Genomic DNA, 17,931 nt, shown 5'->3' on the forward strand with positions numbered 1-17,931 from the left:
CGACAAATTACTGCTTGGCTACACATCTGACACGTAACCGATGTGCTCTCCAAACCACAACACTTGCATTTCAGAACATGTCTTTTACACATGTCTACAAAATCACCTTCACCTTCAAATACGGTTTCCTTGCGACTGACAGAGACGTAGGCAAAGTTTAAAGTTGCTATTTCCATTAAATCTCGTTAATCAGAAAAACGGTAATTTACACCTGCAGCGGAACAAAATTCCGTTTCGCCCAGCGTCTGGCTCGAACCCACGACCCTGGGATTAAGTGTCTGACGCTCTACCGACTGAGATAGCCGGCTACCTCGGTGAATATTTGCCGGGTAGCACGTCACACAGTACTCGTTTGGGTTGGGTGGTCCCATACAGCATCTCTCCATGCTGCCTAATGTTTTCCTAACGTCACACTCGTCACGTACTTCACTTTTATGTCATAATCATTTCTGAGAGGCAAAGAAATTGCATGACAACAAGCAGAGCTAGTGGCGTCAAAATTAACACACATACTTTATGTGACTCAAAAGCCGAACGAGTTACTTTCCGACGTTGTTTTAGATGTGCAAGTGCCAGTCAAAACTCGCGGTGTCGGCACTCTGCCGACCATTTCGCTAGTTAACACCGGTCTTGCTGTGTGTGTTTCAAGCTCAAGAGCATCTCCAAGCAAAAAATGGTCAACAGCAACATTCAGACGGTTTCGTACTGCTCAATTGCTACATTAAAACGGTATGTTTCTTTTTCAGAACTGGAAAAACACAACCGTGACAGCATTCGAACCTGTAATCTTCAGAGCCGAAGTCCGACGCCTTATCATTTAGGCCACACGGTCACTGACGACCAACATTTACATGTATACGACTCATCTCGAAACGCTCACACCCCTGAGGATTTGTGTTTTCGTTCTACACAGCCGCTGCCCCTTGCTCTTTCCCACCCATTCGTTACATTCAACCTCTGACGAGACCGACCAAATATAGACTGAGAAACAAGACCACACACTTTGTACATTCGGAATCGAAGGCAGGGCGTCCCTCGCCGCATTTGCTACGATGGCCATTTGCTACTTCTGCAGAAGCGACGACGACAACGACGACGACGACGACGACGACGACGACGACAACGACGACGAAGATCGCGAGAGGCTCTGAGATATGTGAGAAATACATCTATAAAATGTAATTCAGACTGCCTCGTCCCACCTTATGCTGTACCGCTTTGGCAAATGCTTTATCTGCGCCATTCGCCTTAATCACATCTGAGAGTAAATCTTAAAAAAACGCCTGTCGCTAATTGTTCGTCATCACAGGTACTGTTTGCTATACGGCCACGACGCGCAACTGATTTCCAAAATTCATCTTTCTCCTGTGAGGATGGAACTTACGACCCCTGGTTTATTAGACCAGTGCTCTACCACTGAGCTAAAGAGGCACGGCCTAGCGATACTCTTGGGTACTTCGTCCTTACGGTCGTCTGCATCATCAGACTTTAGCTGACAACAATTCATATTATCGGCTAATATTTGCAGCTATGGCGACAAATTACTGCTTGGCTACACATCTGACACGTAACCGATGTGCTCTCCAAACCACAACACTTGCATTTCAGAACATGTCTTTCACACATGTCTACAAAATCACCTTCACCTTCAAATACAGTTTCCTTGCGACTGACAGAGACGTAGGCAAAGTTTAAAGTTGCTATTTCCATTAAATCTCGTTAATCAGAAAAACGGTAATTTACACCTGCAGCGGAACAAAATTCCGTTCCGCCCAGCGTCTGGCTCGAACCCACGACCCTGGGAATAAGAGTCTGACGCTCTACCGACTGAGATAGCCGGCTACCTCGGTGAATACTTGCCGGGTAGCACGTCACACAGTACTCGTTTGGGTTGGGTGGTCCCATACAGAATCTCTCCATGCTGCCTAATGTTTTCCTAACGTCACACTCGTCACGTACTTCACTTTTATGTCATAATCATTTCTGAGAGGCAAAGAAATTGCATGACAACAAGCAGAGCTAGTGGCGTCAAAATTAACACACATACTTTATGTGACTCAAAAGCCGAACGAGTTACTTTCCGACGTTGTTTTAGATGTGCAAGTGCCAGTCAAAACTCGCGGTGTCGGCACTCTGCCGACCATTTCGTTAGTTAACACCGGTCTTGCTGTGTGTGTTTCAAGCTTAAGAGCATCTCCAAGCAAAAAATGGTCAACAGCAACATTCAGACGGTTTCGTACTGCTCAATTGCTACATTAAAACGGTATGTTTCTTTTTCAGAACTGGAAAAACACAAGCGTGACAGCATTCGAACCTGTAATCTTCAGAACCGAAGTCCGACGCCTTATCCATTAGGCCACACGGTCACTGACGACCAACATTTACATGTATACGACTCATCTCGAAACGCTCACGCCCCTGAGGATTTGTGTTTTCGTTCTACACAGCCGCTGCCCCTTGCTCTTTCCCACCCATTCGTTACATTCAACCTCTGACGTGACCGACCAAATATAGACTGAGAAACAAGACCACACAATTTGTGCATTCGGAATCGAAGGCAGGCCGTCCCTCGCCGCATTTGCTACGATGGCCATTTGCTACTTCTGCAGAAGCGGCGGCGGCGACGACGACGACGACGACGACGACGACGACGACGAAGATCGCGAGAGACTCTGAGATATGTGAGAAATACATCTATAAAATGTAATTCAGACTGCCTCGTCCCACCTTATGCTGTACCGCTTTGGCAAATGCTTTATCTGCGCCATTCGCCTTAATCACATCTGAGAGTAAATCTTAAAAAAACGCCTGTCGCTAATTGTTCGTCATCACAGGTACTGTTTGCTATACGGCCACGACGCGCAACTGATTTCCAAAATTCATCTTTCTCCTGTGAAGATGGAACTTACGACCCCTGGTTTATTAGACCAGTGCTCTACCACTGAGCTAAAGAGGCACGGCCTAGCGATACTCTTGGGTACTTCGTCCTTACGGTCGTCTGCATCATCAGACTTTAGCTGACAACAATTCATATTATCGGCTAATATTTGCAGCTATGGCGACAAATTACTGCTTGGCTACACATCTGACACGTAACCGATGTGCTCTCCAAACCACAACACTTGCATTTCAGAACATGTCTTTTACACATGTCTACAAAATCACCTTCACCTTCAAATACAGTTTCCTTGCGACTGACAGAGACGTAGGCAAAGTTTAAAGTTGCTATTTCCATTAAATCTCGTTAATCAGAAAAACGGTAATTTACACCTGCAGCGGAACAAAATTCCGTTTCGCCCAGCGTCTGGCTCGAACCCACGACCCTGGGATTAAGTGTCTGACGCTCTACCGACTGAGATAGCCGGCTACCTCGGTGAATATTTGCCGGGTAGCACGTCACACAGTACTCGTTTGGGTTGGGTGGTCCCATACAGCATCTCTCCATGCTGCCTAATGTTTTCCTAACGTCACACTCGTCACGTACTTCACTTTTATGTCATAATCATTTCTGAGAGGCAAAGAAATTGCATGACAACAAGCAGAGCTAGTGGCGTCAAAATTAACACACATACTTTATGTGACTCAAAAGCCGAACGAGTTACTTTCCGACGTTGTTTTAGATGTGCAAGTGCCAGTCAAAACTCGCGGTGTCGGCACTCTGCCGACCATTTCGCTAGTTAACACCGGTCTTGCTGTGTGTGTTTCAAGCTCAAGAGCATCTCCAAGCAAAAAATGGTCAACAGCAACATTCAGACGGTTTCGTACTGCTCAATTGCTACATTAAAACGGTATGTTTCTTTTTCAGAACTGGAAAAACACAACCGTGACAGCATTCGAACCTGTAATCTTCAGAGCCGAAGTCCGACGCCTCATCCATTAGGCCACACGGTCACTGACGACCAACATTTACATGTATACGACTCATCTCGAAACGCTCACACCCCTGAGGATTTGTGTTTTCGTTCTACACAGCCGCTGCCCCTTGCTCTTTCCCACCCATTCGTTACATTCAACCTCTCACGAGACCGACCAAATATAGACTGAGAAACAAGACCACACACTTTGTGCATTCGGAATCGAAGGCAGGGCGTCCCTCGCCGCATTTGCTACGATGGCCATTTGCTACTTCTGCAGAAGCGACGACGACGACGACGACGACGACGACGAAGATCGCGAGAGGCTCTGAGATATGTGAGAAATACATCTATAAAATGTAATTCAGACTGCCTCGTCCCACCTTATGCTGTACCGCTTTGGCAAATGCTTTATCTGCGCCATTCGCCTTAATCACATCTGAGAGTAAATCTTAAAAAAACGCCTGTCGCTAATTGTTCGTCATCACAGGTACTGTTTGCTATACGGCCACGACGCGCAACTGATTTCCAAAATTCATCTTTCTCCTGTGAGGATGGAACTTACGACCCCTGGTTTATTAGACCAGTGCTCTACCACTGAGCTAAAGAGGCGCGGCCTAGCGGTACTCTTGGGTACTTCGTCCTTACGGTCGTCTGCACCATCAGACTTTAGCTGACAACACTTCATATTACCGGCTAATATTTGCAGCTATGGCGACAAATTACTGCTTGGCTACACATCTGACACGTAACCGATGTGCTCTCCAAACCACAACACTTGCATTTCAGAACATGTCTTTCACACATGTCTACAAAATCACCTTCACCTTCAAATACAGTTTCCTTGCGACTGACAGAGACGTAGGCAAAGTTTAAAGTTGCTATTTCCATTAAATCTCGTTAATCAGAAAAACGGTAATTTACACCTGCAGCGGAACAAAATTCCGTTCCGCCCAGCGTCTGGCTCGAACCCACGACCCTGTGATTAAGAGTCTGACGCTCTACCGACTGAGATAGCCGGCTACCTCGGTGAATACTTGCCGGGTAGCACGTCACACAGTACTCGTTTGGGTTGGGTGGTCCCATACAGAATCTCTCCATGCTGCCTAATGTTTTCCTAACGTCACACTCGTCACGTACTTCACTTTTATGTCATAATCATTTCTGAGAGGCAAAGAAATTGCATGACAACAAGCAGAGCTAGTGGCGTCAAAATTAACACACATACTTTATGTGACTCAAAAGCCGAACGAGTTACTTTCCGACGTTGTTTTAGATGTGCAAGTGCCAGTCAAAACTCGCGGTGTCGGCACTCTGCCGACCATTTCGTTAGTTAACACCGGTCTTGCTGTGTGTGTTTCAAGCTTAAAAGCATCTCCAAGCAAAAAATGGTCAACAGCAACATTCAGACGGTTTCGTACTGCTCAATTGCTACATTAAAACGGTATGTTTCTTTTTCAGAACTGGAAAAACACAAGCGTGACAGCATTCGAACCTGTAATCTTCAGAGCCGAAGTCCGACGCCTTATCCATTAGGCCACACGGTCACTGACGACCAACATTTACATGTATACGACTCATCTCGAAACGCTCACACCCCTGAGGATTTGTGTTTTCGTTCTACACAGCCGCTGCCCCTTGCTCTTTCCCACCCATTCGTTACATTCAACCTCTGACGTGACCGACCAAATATAGACTGAGAAACAAGACCACACAATTTGTGCATTCGGAATCGAAGGCAGGCCGTCCCTCGCCGCATTTGCTACGATGGCCATTTGCTACTTCTGCAGAAGCGGCGGCGGCGACGACGACGACGACGACGACGACGACGACGACGACGACGAAGATCGCGAGAGACTCTGAGATATGTGAGAAATACATCTATAAAATGTAATTCAGACTGCCTCGTCCCACCTTATGCTGTACCGCTTTGGCAAATGCTTTATCTGCGCCATTCGCCTTAATCACATCTGAGAGTAAATCTTAAAAAAACGCCTGTCGCTAATTGTTCGTCATCACAGGTACTGTTTGCTATACGGCCACGACGCGCAACTGATTTCCAAAATTCATCTTTCTCCTGTGAGGATGGAACTTACGACCCCTGGTTTATTAGACCAGTGCTCTACCACTGAGCTAAAGAGGCGCGGCCTAGCGATACTCTTGGGTACTTCGTCCTTACGGTCGTCTGCATTATCAGACTTTAGCTGACAACAATTCATATTATCGGCTAATATTTGCAGCTATGGCGACAAATTACTGCTTGGCTACACATCTGACACGTAACCGATGTGCTCTCCAAACCACAACACTTGCATTTCAGAACATGTCTTTTACACATGTCTACAAAATCACCTTCACCTTCAAATACAGTTTCCTTGCGACTGACAGAGACGTAGGCAAAGTTTAAAGTTGCTATTTCCATTAAATCTCGTTAATCAGAAAAACGGTAATTTACACCTGCAGCGGAACAAAATTCCGTTTCGCCCAGCGTCTGGCTCGAACCCACGACCCTGGGATTAAGTGTCTGACGCTCTACCGACTGAGATAGCCGGCTACCTCGGTGAATATTTGCCGGGTAGCACGTCACACAGTACTCGTTTGGGTTGGGTGGTCCCATACAGCATCTCTCCATGCTGCCTAATGTTTTCCTAACGTCACACTCGTCACGTACTTCACTTTTATGTCATAATCATTTCTGAGAGGCAAAGAAATTGCATGACAACAAGCAGAGCTAGTGGCGTCAAAATTAACACACATACTTTATGTGACTCAAAAGCCGAACGAGTTACTTTCCGACGTTGTTTTAGATGTGCAAGTGCCAGTCAAAACTCGCGGTGTCGGCACTCTGCCGACCATTTCGCTAGTTAACACCGGTCTTGCTGTGTGTGTTTCAAGCTCAAGAGCATCTCCAAGCAAAAAATGGTCAACAGCAACATTCAGACGGTTTCGTACTGCTCAATTGCTACATTAAAACGGTATGTTTCTTTTTCAGAACTGGAAAAACACAACCGTGACAGCATTCGAACCTGTAATCTTCAGAGCCGAAGTCCGACGCCTTATCCATTAGGCCACACGGTCACTGACGACCAACATTTACATGTATACGACTCATCTCGAAACGCTCACACCCCTGAGGATTTGTGTTTTCGTTCTACACAGCCGCTGCCCCTTGCTCTTTCCCACCCATTCGTTACATTCAACCTCTGACGTGACCGACCAAATATAGACTGAGAAACAAGACCACACAATTTGTGCATTCGGAATCGAAGGCAGGCCGTCCCTCGCCGCATTTGCTACGATGGCCATTTGCTACTTCTGCAGAAGCGGCGGCGGCGACGACGACGACGACGACGACGAAGATCGCGAGAGACTCTGAGATATGTGAGAAATACATCTATAAAATGTAATTCAGACTGCCTCGTCCCACCTTATGCTGTACCGCTTTGGCAAATGCTTTATCTGCGCCATTCGCCTTAATCACATCTGAGAGTAAATCTTAAAAAAACGCCTGTCGCTAATTGTTCGTCATCACAGGTACTGTTTGCTATACGGCCACGACGCGCAACTGATTTCCAAAATTCATCTTTCTCCTGTGAGGATGGAACTTACGACCCCTGGTTTATTAGACCAGTGCTCTACCACTGAGCTAAAGAGGCGCGGCCTAGCGATACTCTTGGGTACTTCGTCCTTACGGTCGTCTGCATTATCAGACTTTAGCTGACAACAATTCATATTATCGGCTAATATTTGCAGCTATGGCGACAAATTACTGCTTGGCTACACATCTGACACGTAACCGATGTGCTCTCCAAACCACAACACTTGCATTTCAGAACATGTCTTTTACACATGTCTACAAAATCACCTTCACCTTCAAATACAGTTTCCTTGCGACTGACAGAGACGTAGGCAAAGTTTAAAGTTGCTATTTCCATTAAATCTCGTTAATCAGAAAAACGGTAATTTACACCTGCAGCGGAACAAAATTCCGTTTCGCCCAGCGTCTGGCTCGAACCCACGACCCTGGGATTAAGTGTCTGACGCTCTACCGACTGAGATAGCCGGCTACCTCGGTGAATATTTGCCGGGTAGCACGTCACACAGTACTCGTTTGGGTTGGGTGGTCCCATATAGCATCTCTCCATGCTGCCTAATGTTTTCCTAACGTCACACTCGTCACGTACTTCACTTTTATGTCATAATCATTTCTGAGAGGCAAAGAAATTGCATGACAACAAGCAGAGCTAGTGGCGTCAAAATTAACACACATACTTTATGTGACTCAAAAGCCGAACGAGTTACTTTCCGACGTTGTTTTAGATGTGCAAGTGCCAGTCAAAACTCGCGGTGTCGGCACTCTGCCGACCATTTCGCTAGTTAACACCGGTCTTGCTGTGTGTGTTTCAAGCTCAAGAGCATCTCCAAGCAAAAAATGGTCAACAGCAACATTCAGACGGTTTCGTACTGCTCAATTGCTACATTAAAACGGTATGTTTCTTTTTCAGAACTGGAAAAACACAACCGTGACAGCATTCGAACCTGTAATCTTCAGAGCCGAAGTCCGACGCCTTATCCATTAGGCCACACGGTCACTGACGACCAACATTTACATGTATACGACTCATCTCGAAACGCTCACACCCCTGAGGATTTGTGTTTTCGTTCTACACAGCCGCTGCCCCTTGCTCTTTCCCACCCATTCGTTACATTCAACCTCTTACGTGACCGACCAAATATAGACTGAGAAACAAGACCACACAATTTGTGCATTCGGAATCGAAGGCAGGCCGTCCCTCGCCGCATTTGCTACGATGGCCATTTGCTACTTCTGCAGAAGCGGCGGCGGCGACGACGACGACGACGACGACGACGACGACGAAGATCGCGAGAGACTCTGAGATATGTGAGAAATACATCTATAAAATGTAATTCAGACTGCCTCATCCCACCTTATGCTGTACCGCTTTGGCAAATGCTTTATCTGCGCCATTCGCCTTAATCACATCTGAGAGTAAATCTTAAAAAAACGCCTGTCGCTAATTGTTCGTCATCACAGGTACTGTTTGCTATACGGCCACGACGCGCAACTGATTTCCAAAATTCATCTTTCTCCTGTGAGGATGGAACTTACGACCCCTGGTTTATTAGACCAGTGCTCTACCACTGAGCTAAAGAGGCGCGGCCTAGCGATACTCTTGGGTACTTCGTCCTTACGGTCGTCTGCATCATCAGACTTTAGCTGACAACAATTCATATTATCGGCTAATATTTGCAGCTATGGCGACAAATTACTGCTTGGCTACACATCTGACACGTAACCGATGTGCTCTCCAAACCACAACACTTGCATTTCAGAACATGTCTTTTACACATGTCTACAAAATCACCTTCACCTTCAAATACAGTTTCCTTGCGACTGACAGAGACGTAGGCAAAGTTTAAAGTTGCTATTTCCATTAAATCTCGTTAATCAGAAAAACGGTAATTTACACCTGCAGCGGAACAAAATTCCGTTTCGCCCAGCGTCTGGCTCGAACCCACGACCCTGGGATTAAGTGTCTGACGCTCTACCGACTGAGATAGCCGGCTACCTCGGTGAATATTTGCCGGGTAGCACGTCACACAGTACTCGTTTGGGTTGGGTGGTCCCATACAGCATCTCTCCATGCTGCCTAATGTTTTCCTAACGTCACACTCGTCACGTACTTCACTTTTATGTCATAATCATTTCTGAGAGGCAAAGAAATTGCATGACAACAAGCAGAGCTAGTGGCGTCAAAATTAACACACATACTTTATGTGACTCAAAAGCCGAACGAGTTACTTTCCGACGTTGTTTTAGATGTGCAAGTGCCAGTCAAAACTCGCGGTGTCGGCACTCTGCCGACCATTTCGCTAGTTAACACCGGTCTTGCTGTGTGTGTTTCAAGCTCAAGAGCATCTCCAAGCAAAAAATGGTCAACAGCAACATTCAGACGGTTTCGTACTGCTCAATTGCTACATTAAAACGGTATGTTTCTTTTTCAGAACTGGAAAAACACAACCGTGACAGCATTCGAACCTGTAATCTTCAGAGCCGAAGTCCGACGCCTTATCCATTAGGCCACACGGTCACTGACGACCAACATTTACATGTATACGACTCATCTCGAAACGCTCACACCCCTGAGGATTTGTGTTTTCGTTCTACACAGCCGCTGCCCCTTGCTCTTTCCCACCCATTCGTTACATTCAACCTCTGACGTGACCGACCAAATATAGACTGAGAAACAAGACCACACAATTTGTGCATTCGGAATCGAAGGCAGGCCGTCCCTCGCCGCATTTGCTACGATGGCCATTTGCTACTTCTGCAGAAGCGGCGGCGGCGACGACGACGACGACGACGACGAAGATCGCGAGAGACTCTGAGATATGTGAGAAATACATCTATAAAATGTAATTCAGACTGCCTCGTCCCACCTTATGCTGTACCGCTTTGGCAAATGCTTTATCTGCGCCATTCGCCTTAATCACATCTGAGAGTAAATCTTAAAAAAACGCCTGTCGCTAATTGTTCGTCATCACAGGTACTGTTTGCTATACGGCCACGACGCGCAACTGATTTCCAAAATTCATCTTTCTCCTGTGAGGATGGAACTTACGACCCCTGGTTTATTAGACCAGTGCTCTACCACTGAGCTAAAGAGGCGCGGCCTAGCGATACTCTTGGGTACTTCGTCCTTACGGTCGTCTGCATTATCAGACTTTAGCTGACAACAATTCATATTATCGGCTAATATTTGCAGCTATGGCGACAAATTACTGCTTGGCTACACATCTGACACGTAACCGATGTGCTCTCCAAACCACAACACTTGCATTTCAGAACATGTCTTTTACACATGTCTACAAAATCACCTTCACCTTCAAATACAGTTTCCTTGCGACTGACAGAGACGTAGGCAAAGTTTAAAGTTGCTATTTCCATTAAATCTCGTTAATCAGAAAAACGGTAATTTACACCTGCAGCGGAACAAAATTCCGTTTCGCCCAGCGTCTGGCTCGAACCCACGACCCTGGGATTAAGTGTCTGACGCTCTACCGACTGAGATAGCCGGCTACCTCGGTGAATATTTGCCGGGTAGCACGTCACACAGTACTCGTTTGGGTTGGGTGGTCCCATATAGCATCTCTCCATGCTGCCTAATGTTTTCCTAACGTCACACTCGTCACGTACTTCACTTTTATGTCATAATCATTTCTGAGAGGCAAAGAAATTGCATGACAACAAGCAGAGCTAGTGGCGTCAAAATTAACACACATACTTTATGTGACTCAAAAGCCGAACGAGTTACTTTCCGACGTTGTTTTAGATGTGCAAGTGCCAGTCAAAACTCGCGGTGTCGGCACTCTGCCGACCATTTCGCTAGTTAACACCGGTCTTGCTGTGTGTGTTTCAAGCTCAAGAGCATCTCCAAGCAAAAAATGGTCAACAGCAACATTCAGACGGTTTCGTACTGCTCAATTGCTACATTAAAACGGTATGTTTCTTTTTCAGAACTGGAAAAACACAACCGTGACAGCATTCGAACCTGTAATCTTCAGAGCCGAAGTCCGACGCCTTATCCATTAGGCCACACGGTCACTGACGACCAACATTTACATGTATACGACTCATCTCGAAACGCTCACACCCCTGAGGATTTGTGTTTTCGTTCTACACAGCCGCTGCCCCTTGCTCTTTCCCACCCATTCGTTACATTCAACCTCTTACGTGACCGACCAAATATAGACTGAGAAACAAGACCACACAATTTGTGCATTCGGAATCGAAGGCAGGCCGTCCCTCGCCGCATTTGCTACGATGGCCATTTGCTACTTCTGCAGAAGCGGCGGCGGCGACGACGACGACGACGACGACGACGACGACGACGACGACGACGAAGATCGCGAGAGACTCTGAGATATGTGAGAAATACATCTATAAAATGTAATTCAGACTGCCTCATCCCACCTTATACTGTACCGCTTTGGCAAATGCTTTATCTGCGCCATTCGCCTTAATCACATCTGAGAGTAAATCTTAAAAAAACGCCTGTCGCTAATTGTTCGTCATCACAGGTACTGTTTGCTATACGGCCACGACGCGCAACTGATTTCCAAAATTCATCTTTCTCCTGTGAGGATGGAACTTACGACCCCTGGTTTATTAGACCAGTGCTCTACCACTGAGCTAAAGAGGCGCGGCCTAGCGATACTCTTGGGTACTTCGTCCTTACGGTCGTCTGCATCATCAGACTTTAGCTGACAACAATTCATATTATCGGCTAATATTTGCAGCTATGGCGACAAATTACTGCTTGGCTACACATCTGACACGTAACCGATGTGCTCTCCAAACCACAACACTTGCATTTCAGAACATGTCTTTTACACATGTCTACAAAATCACCTTCACCTTCAAATACAGTTTCCTTGCGACTGACAGAGACGTAGGCAAAGTTTAAAGTTGCTATTTCCATTAAATCTCGTTAATCAGAAAAACGGTAATTTACACCTGCAGCGGAACAAAATTCCGTTTCGCCCAGCGTCTGGCTCGAACCCACGACCCTGGGATTAAGTGTCTGACGCTCTACCGACTGAGATAGCCGGCTACCTCGGTGAATATTTGCCGGGTAGCACGTCACACAGTACTCGTTTGGGTTGGGTGGTCCCATACAGCATCTCTCCATGCTGCCTAATGTTTTCCTAACGTCACACTCGTCACGTACTTCACTTTTATGTCATAATCATTTCTGAGAGGCAAAGAAATTGCATGACAACAAGCAGAGCTAGTGGCGTCAAAATTAACACACATACTTTATGTGACTCAAAAGCCGAACGAGTTACTTTCCGACGTTGTTTTAGATGTGCAAGTGCCAGTCAAAACTCGCGGTGTCGGCACTCTGCCGACCATTTCGCTAGTTAACACCGGTCTTGCTGTGTGTGTTTCAAGCTCAAGAGCATCTCCAAGCAAAAAATGGTCAACAGCAACATTCAGACGGTTTCGTACTGCTCAATTGCTACATTAAAACGGTATGTTTCTTTTTCAGAACTGGAAAAACACAACCGTGACAGCATTCGAACCTGTAATCTTCAGAGCCGAAGTCCGACGCCTTATCCATTAGGCCACACGGTCACTGACGACCAACATTTACATGTATACGACTCATCTCGAAACGCTCACACCCCCTGAGGATTTGTGTTTTCGTTCTACACAGCCGCTGCCCCTTGCTCTTTCCCACCCATTCGTTACATTCAACCTCTGACGAGACCGACCAAATATAGACTGAGAAACAAGACCACACACTTTGTGCATTCGGAATCGAAGGCAGGGCGTCCCTCGCCGCATTTGCTACGATGGCCATTTGCTACTTCTGCAGAAGCGGCGGCGGCGACGACGACGACGACGACGACGACGACGACGACGACGAAGATCGCGAGAGGCTCTGAGATATGTGAGAAATACATCTATAAAATGTAATTCAGACTGCCTCGTCCCACCTTATGCTGTACCGCTTTGGCAAATGCTTTATCTGCGCCATTCGCCTTAATCACATCTGAGAGTAAATCTTAAAAAAACGCCTGTCGCTAATTGTTCGTCATCACAGGTACTGTTTGCTATACGGCCACGACGCGCAACTGATTTCCAAAATTCATCTTTCTCCTGTGAGGATGGAACTTACGACCCCTGGTTTATTAGACCAGTGCTCTACCACTGAGCTAAAGAGGCGCGGCCTAGCGGTACTCTTGGGTACTTCGTCCTTACGGTCGTCTGCACCATCAGACTTTAGCTGACAACACTTCATATTACCGGCTAATATTTGCAGCTATGGCGACAAATTACTGCTTGGCTACACATCTGACACGTAACCGATGTGCTCTCCAAACCACAACACTTGCATTTCAGAACATGTCTTTCACACATGTCTACAAAATCACCTTCACCTTCAAATACAGTTTCCTTGCGACTGACAGAGACGTAGGCAAAGTTTAAAGTTGCTATTTCCATTAAATCTCGTTAATCAGAAAAACGGTAATTTACACCTGCAGCGGAACAAAATTCCGTTCTGCCCAGCGTCTGGCTCGAACCCACGACCCTGGGAATAAGAGTCTGACGCTCTACCGACTGAGATAGCCGGCTACCTCGGTGAATACTTGCCGGGTAGCACGTCACACAGTACTCGTTTGGGTTGGGTGGTCCCATACAGAATCTCTCCATGCTGCCTAATGTTTTCCTAACGTCACACTCGTCACGTACTTCACTTTTATGTCATAATCATTTCTGAGAGGCAAAGAAATTGCATGACAACAAGCAGAGCTAGTGGCGTCAAAATTAACACACATACTTTATGTGACTCAAAAGCCGAACGAGTTACTTTCCGACGTTGTTTTAGATGTGCAAGTGCCAGTCAAAACTCGCGGTGTCGGCACTCTGCCGACCATTTCGTTAGTTAACACCGGTCTTGCTGTGTGTGTTTCAAGCTTAAGAGCATCTCCAAGCAAAAAATGGTCAACAGCAACATTCAGACGGTTTCGTACTGCTCAATTGCTACATTAAAACGGTATGTTTCTTTTTCAGAACTGGAAAAACACAAGCGTGACAGCATTCGAACCTGTAATCTTCAGAACCGAAGTCCGACGCCTTATCCATTAGGCCACACGGTCACTGACGACCAACATTTACATGTATACGACTCATCTCGAAACGCTCACGCCCCTGAGGATTTGTGTTTTCGTTCTACACAGCCGCTGCCCCTTGCTCTTTCCCACCCATTCGTTACATTCAACCTCTGACGTGACCGACCAAATATAGACTGAGAAACAAGACCACACAATTTGTGCATTCGGAATCGAAGGCAGGCCGTCCCTCGCCGCATTTGCTACGATGGCCATTTGCTACTTCTGCAGAAGCGGCGGCGGCGACGACGACGACGACGACGACGACGACGACGACGACGAAGATCGCGAGAGACTCTGAGATATGTGAGAAATACATCTATAAAATGTAATTCAGACTGCCTCGTCCCACCTTATGCTGTACCGCTTTGGCAAATGCTTTATCTGCGCCATTCGCCTTAATCACATCTGAGAGTAAATCTTAAAAAAACGCCTGTCGCTAATTGTTCGTCATCACAGGTACTGTTTGCTATACGGCCACGACGCGCAACTGATTTCCAAAATTCATCTTTCTCCTGTGAGGATGGAACTTACGACCCTTGGTTTATTAGACCAGTGCTCTACCACTGAGCTAAAGAGGCGCGGCCTAGCGATACTCTTGGGTACTTCGTCCTTACGGTCGTCTGCATCATCAGACTTTAGCTGACAACAATTCATATTATCGGCTAATATTTGCAGCTATGGCGACAAATTACTGCTTGGCTACACATCTGACACGTAACCGATGTGCTCTCCAAACCACAACACTTGCATTTCAGAACATGTCTTTTACACATGTCTACAAAATCACCTTCACCTTCAAATACAGTTTCCTTGCGACTGACAGAGACGTAGGCAAAGTTTAAAGTTGCTATTTCCATTAAATCTCGTTAATCAGAAAAACGGTAATTTACACCTGCAGCGGAACAAAATTCCGTTTCGCCCAGCGTCTGGCTCGAACCCACGACCCTGGGATTAAGTGTCTGACGCTCTACCGACTGAGATAGCCGGCTACCTCGGTGAATATTTGCCGGGTAGCACGTCACACAGTACTCGTTTGGGTTGGGTGGTCCCATACAGCATCTCTCCATGCTGCCTAATGTTTTCCTAACGTCACACTCGTCACGTACTTCACTTTTATGTCATAATCATTTCTGAGAGGCAAAGAAATTGCATGACAACAAGCAGAGCTAGTGGCGTCAAAATTAACACACATACTTTATGTGACTCAAAAGCCGAACGAGTTACTTTCCGACGTTGTTTTAGATGTGCAAGTGCCAGTCAAAACTCGCGTTGTCGGCACTCTGCCGACCATTTCGCTAGTTAACACCGGTCTTGCTGTGTGTGTTTCAAGCTCAAGAGCATCTCCAAGCAAAAAATGGTCAACAGCAACATTCAGACGGTTTCGTACTGCTCAATTGCTACATTAAAACGGTATGTTTCTTTTTCAGAACTGGAAAAACACAACCGTGACAGCATTCGAACCTGTAATCTTCAGAGCCGAAGTCCGACGCCTTATCCATTAGGCCACACGGTCACTGACGACCAACATTTACATGTATACGACTCATCTCGAAACGCTCACACCCCTGAGGATTTGTGTTTTCGTTCTACACAGCCGCTGCCCCTTGCTCTTTCCCACCCATTCGTTACATTCAACCTCTGACGTGACCGACCAAATATAGACTGAGAAACAAGACCACACAATTTGTGCATTCGGAATCGAAGGCAGGCCGTCCCTCGCCGCATTTGCTACGATGGCCATTTGCTACTTCTGCAGAAGCGGCGGCGGCGACGACGACGACGACGACGACGACGAAGATCGCGAGAGACTCTGAGATATGTGAGAAATACATCTATAAAATGTAATTCAGACTGCCTCGTCCCACCTTATGCTGTACCGCTTTGGCAAATGCTTTATCTGCGCCATTCGCCTTAATCACATCTGAGAGTAAATCTTAAAAAAACGCCTGTCGCTAATTGTTCGTCATCACAGGTACTGTTTGCTATACGGCCACGACGCGCAACTGATTTCCAAAATTCATCTTTCTCCTGTGAGGATGGAACTTACGACCCCTGGTTTATTAGACCAGTGCTCTACCACTGAGCTAAAGAGGCGCGGCCTAGCGATACTCTTGGGTACTTCGTCCTTACGGTCGTCTGCATCATCAGACTTTAGCTGACAACAATTCATATTATCGGCTAATATTTGCAGCTATGGCGACAAATTACTGCTTGGCTACACATCTGACACGTAACCGATGTGCTCTCCAAACCACAACACTTGCATTTCAGAACATGTCTTTTACACATGTCTACAAAATCACCTTCACCTTCAAATACAGTTTCCTTGCGACTGACAGAGACGTAGGCAAAGTTTAAAGTTGCTATTTCCATTAAATCTCGTTAATCAGAAAAACGGTAATTTACACCTGCAGCGGAACAAAATTCCGTTTCGCCCAGCGTCTGGCTCGAACCCACGACCCTGGGATTAAGTGTCTGACGCTCTACCGACTGAGATAGCCGGCTACCTCGGTGAATATTTGCCGGGTAGCACGTCACACAGTACTCGTTTGGGTTGGGTGGTCCCATACAGCATCTCTCCATGCTGCCTAATGTTTTCCTAACGTCACACTCGTCACGTACTTCACTTTTATGTCATAATCATTTCTGAGAGGCAAAGAAATTGCATGACAACAAGCAGAGCTAGTGGCGTCAAAATTAACACACATACTTTATGTGACTCAAAAGCCGAACGAGTTACTTTCCGACGTTGTTTTAGATGTGCAAGTGCCAGTCAAAACTCGCGGTGTCGGCACTCTGCCGACCATTTCGCTAGTTAACACCGGTCTTGCTGTGTGTGTTTCAAGCTCAAGAGCATCTCCAAGCAAAAAATGGTCAACAGCAACATTCAGACGGTTTCGTACTGCTCAATTGCTACATTAAAACGGTATGTTTCTTTTTCAGAACTGGAAAAACACAACCGTGACAGCATTCGAACCTGTAATCTTCAGAGCCGAAGTCCGACGCCTTATCCATTAGGCCACACGGTCACTGACGACCAACATTTACATGTATACGACTCATCTCGAAACGCTCACACCCCTGAGGATTTGTGTTTTCGTTCTACACAGCCGCTGCCCCTTGCTCTTTCCCACCCATTCGTTACATTCAACCTCTGACGAGACCGACCAAATATAGACTGAGAAACAAGACCACACACTTTGTGCATTCGGAATCGAAGGCAGGGCGTCCCTCGCCGCATTTGCTACGATGGCCATTTGCTACTTCTGCAGAAGCGGCGGCGGCGACGACGACGACGACGACGACGACGACGACGAAGATCGCGAGAGGCTCTGAGATATGTGAGAAATACATCTATAAAATGTAATTCAGA

The sequence above is a fragment of the Schistocerca gregaria genome, chromosome 6, assembly GCF_023897955.1.
Source record: "Schistocerca gregaria isolate iqSchGreg1 chromosome 6, iqSchGreg1.2, whole genome shotgun sequence".
Classification (NCBI taxonomy): domain Eukaryota; kingdom Metazoa; phylum Arthropoda; class Insecta; order Orthoptera; family Acrididae; genus Schistocerca; species Schistocerca gregaria.